We start from the raw sequence: 4,078 nt of genomic DNA, 5'->3' as shown, positions 1-4,078 counted from the left end.
AAATGTCAATGGGTGCTTACAAGAAGCGAATTCGTGAAGATGTTGTTCCAGGTTTAGTACAACCAGCGATACCTGCCACTGCCACATTCGAGCTGAAGGGACATATCCTCACTGCACTAAAGGATATTCCATTTTATGGGAAGGATCATGAGGATGCATTTAAGCATCTAGATGAAGTCAACGACATTGCTGACTATTTCAATGTCCCGAATGTTATCAGAGACACCATCTTACTAAGGATGCTACCAGTCACTTTCAAAGGAGCTGCAAAAGACTGGTTGAAAGCACTTCTTCCTGGTACAATTACTACTTGGGCTCAAATGCGTGAGCAATTTCTATATCAGTTTTGCCCACATTCCAAGATAGCTAAACTCAAGAAGGCAATAGCCAACTTTGAGCAACAACCGGGGGAGTCATTATACGAAGCTTGGGAGCGCTACAAAGGGTTATTAAGGAATTGTCCTCAACATGACCTAAACATCCAACAAGAGATGTCTATTTTCTATGATGGAGTCAATGTTATGACAAGACAACTCCTTGATTCTCAAGGGCCATTAACAAAGAAGAATCCAAGGGAGGTCAAGGAGTTAATTGAAGAATTCGCAAGACACTCTCGAGAGTACCACAACCCAAGACAAGATGGAGTAAAAGGCAGTGGGGGTGCACAATATGAAGAGATAGCTGCTATGATGGCGATGCTAAATACTATGGACCGGAGATTGACCCAAATGGACCAATCAATTCATGCAATAAGGGTTGGATGTGGAAGGTGTAGTGGGCCACACTTGACTAAGGATTGCCATTTGGATGAACATGGGAACAAGAAGGCTCAAGTTTGCTACTCAAGTGGGGACAAGTATGATGAAGACTAGAGAAAACCAAAGAAAGAGTAGCTGCCTTACGATGAGTACAAGAGGCAAAAAGAAGAAAAATATAAGCAGACAGGGCGAGGCTTCTATCAAAAAGAGAAACCACCAGACGAAAATAAAGTAGACTTGGAAAACATGTTGACCCGATTTATGGAAGCATCCGAGAGAAGACATGATGATACTGATGTAGTGCTAAAGGAACACATGAACATGATGAAAGTAAAGCACAAAATGATGATTGACCAGCAAGCTTCATTAAAGAATCATCAAGCATCAATCAATAATCTAGAAGTCCAAGTCGGTCAACTCACTACTTTGGTGACTAATAAATTATCTTCACAACTTCTCGAAAAGAAAGCTCAATCTCATGTTATGGCTATTGATACTGAAGAAGAGGCAATCTCTGAATTTTTGGAGGCATTAGAAGTGGAACCAACGCAGCCCGATCCAAAGCCGAAGAAGCCGAAACTAGAAAATGAAGAATCTGCTGGAATACCCAGTTCACGTCGTGAGCCCGCTATGCTCACGTCGTGGACCCGGTCTGAACAGAAAATTTCCATATCCGTTCCAGCTTATAATCCGCCTTTGCCATTCCCGTCCCGAGCTAGTCTTAGCCCACTGGAAAGGGAACATCTGGAGTTTATTCAACAAATAAAGGGTATTCCTATTAATACTCCTTTTGTTGATTCGCTTTCAAAAATTCCAGAATACGCGAAGTTCCTACGAGATTTAATAGATACTCGACATGAGTTAAAGAAAAATTTTAAGGTCATTCTTAGTGAACAAAGCTCAAGAGCTGTATTGGGAGAGTTACCTAAGAAGATGGGAGATCCCGGACACCTCACTCTTCCATGTGAGTTTGGTAACAATTTGAAGACTTATGCTTTAGCCGATTCCGGGGCTAGCATAAATTTGATGCCTTTTTCGTTCTACCAAAACTTAAATATTCAGAAAATGAAGGCTACAAAAATGACCATCCACATGGCCAATCGTTCGGTGACACATCCAAGAGGAATTATATAAGACATCCTTGTTAAAATTGGGAAGTTTGTTTTGCCAGTTGATTTTGTAATTATGGATATGAAAGAGGATGCAAATATCCCAATCATTCTTGGTCACCCTTTACTAAATACTGCTGGCGCTCTAGTTGATGTTCGTGAATCTAAGCTTACATTGGGGGTTGGTGATGATAAGGAAGATTTTGGAATACAAGATGGATTTCAAGGATATGATGCTAAAGGTGAAGTGTTCAACATTGATAAAGATGATGATGATCTTACAGAATTAGAGAAGCTTATGGAAGAAGAAATCAAAACAATTCAACAAGTCAAACGCACCAAACCAAGAGCATCCGTTCCGTTTTTCGTTGAAGTCATTGCCTATACAAAACCAACATCTTTGATAAGTGAGGAAAGTGATGAAATGTCGAGTGATGAAGAAGAAGTTACATCAAAAGTGACTAGTCCAGTGGTGAAGGAAGAAAAGGATACTATGGAGCTTAAATGTGAAGACAATTTAGAGACTAAAGGGATAAAACGCAAGCTCGATAGAGACGAAGTCAAGGCTAAAAAGGAGAATTCTAAAAAGGCGTATATTCGTCGAGTTCAAGCTTACAAGAGACGTTTCAAGGAGCAAAAGATTCAGGTGGTGGACTCTTCTGATGATTCAACGTAGGAGGCACGGAGTCCAGCTCAAGACTCGTAAAAAAGAAGCGCTTCTCGGGAGGCAACCCGAATTTGGTTTCCGTTTTCTTTCTTTTTCTTTTTGCATTTTTAGTTTTTTTTAGGAAATCGATCATATCATCCGAATCACTATATTCATAATTACACAGTGAGTGTGAGGTCCCTAAAATTAAGTGGTAATAATTAAGAATCAAGTTAATAGACAAATTTGAAATTAATAAAATTTTTACAGTATTCACGACGTGAATTCAGGATGTAACAGACAATATATCATTAATCCATAATTAGCCCATTTTCTATTAAATTAAATGGCCCATTATTTTTAGTCCAGTCCAATTTTGGTATAGATTGAATAGCCCAGTTTTTAAGCCCAGACTAAATTCGCGACGTGAATCCTGAAATACTCGGGACCACCGATTAAAGAGCACAGAACCCTCTTTGACCAAACATTTCTTTATTCCCACGAAGTGAAAGAGGCGACTGGTCCCCCTTGTTCGATTTTGGCCGACACACGTTCTTTAATCCTTTTGTGATTACGTAATTCTTCATCCTAGGTAATTTAATCTTTTTCACATAGTTTATTGTTCACTTATTTGCTAGATTTAGGGGTTAGGGTTTGCATTTCACTTGAATCTTAAAAATTGTTACCTTGTATATGTGAAGTTGTTGTTGCATGTGCTTGTAATTAGTTTGAAATGGCCTTAGGAGTGAACCCCATTGACATTATTGACCTGATTTGAGTCCTGATATGTCCGATTCCGGTTTCTGCTTACGAACTCACGACGTGAATCCTTAGGGGTTCACGACGTGAATCCTGGATATTTACAGTTTTAAATTATGTTTAATGCTAATCTTTTGGGATGTCTTTGCTGGTTTGTTTTTTTTGTTTATTTTTACAGGAATGGCTCCCAGAAGAGAAGTTCCAACCGGGGTTGCTAATCTCCACCCGTTTTACGTCTTTCCAACGAATATGTCACGGGATATTTGTACGCGTTGGAACAATCGGTTGGGGTGGTTTTACAACCGGGAGATTGCAGTCGCACCCACCATCAATTGGACACGGTTGAGGGAAGTTGGACTCATGGATAGGCTGTCCCCGTTTCTGACCAAAATATTTATTGGAAATGGTTATTCGTTCACTTGCTCGGGATGGCTCAACCTTTTTCGCATCCAAGAGCGGGTATATAAGGAGTTTTGTGTTGAATTTTTCTCAACAGTTACATTCCACGAGAATGTCCAAGACCCCCATTATCCACAAGCTTTGGTATTCCGTCTCGGGGGTGAGTATCGGGAATGCAGCCTCATGGAATTTTCTTGGAGGTTGGGGATATATAATCCCCAAGAGGCTATGACTCCCGAGTTTGGCATGTTTTTGAAGGATGAAGCTAGAGGGTATGCGGATGATGTCACTAGGTTTGATTTCTGGCATAATATTGCCTCCAAAATATTCAATTCCGGAGTGTCCCCCGAGAGCAGCATTCGATCTCCTATCCACCGAGTACTACACCGATTTATCACTTTCTCCAT

The 4,078-nt window shown here is 40.3% G+C and overlaps 1 non-coding gene across 1 annotated transcript; it reads right to left on the bottom strand.

Annotated features, from left to right (window-relative positions):
• Window positions 1–368: 368 nt before the first annotated feature.
• LOC145161965 (small nucleolar RNA R71) lies at window positions 369–475 on the bottom strand. Its single transcript, XR_013738820.1, has one exon. It is a non-coding gene; the product is annotated as a small nucleolar RNA R71 (small nucleolar RNA).
• Between the last annotated feature and the right edge of the window lie 3,603 nt (window positions 476–4,078).

The sequence above is a fragment of the Lactuca virosa genome, chromosome 2, assembly GCF_052849685.1.
Source record: "Lactuca virosa cultivar CGN04683 chromosome 2, Lactuca_virosa_CGN04683_v6, whole genome shotgun sequence".
In the NCBI taxonomy this organism is placed as follows: Eukaryota; Viridiplantae; Streptophyta; class Magnoliopsida; order Asterales; family Asteraceae; genus Lactuca; species Lactuca virosa.
Note: the sequence above shows the minus strand (reverse complement) of the source record. Positions and strands in the feature narration are given on the sequence as shown.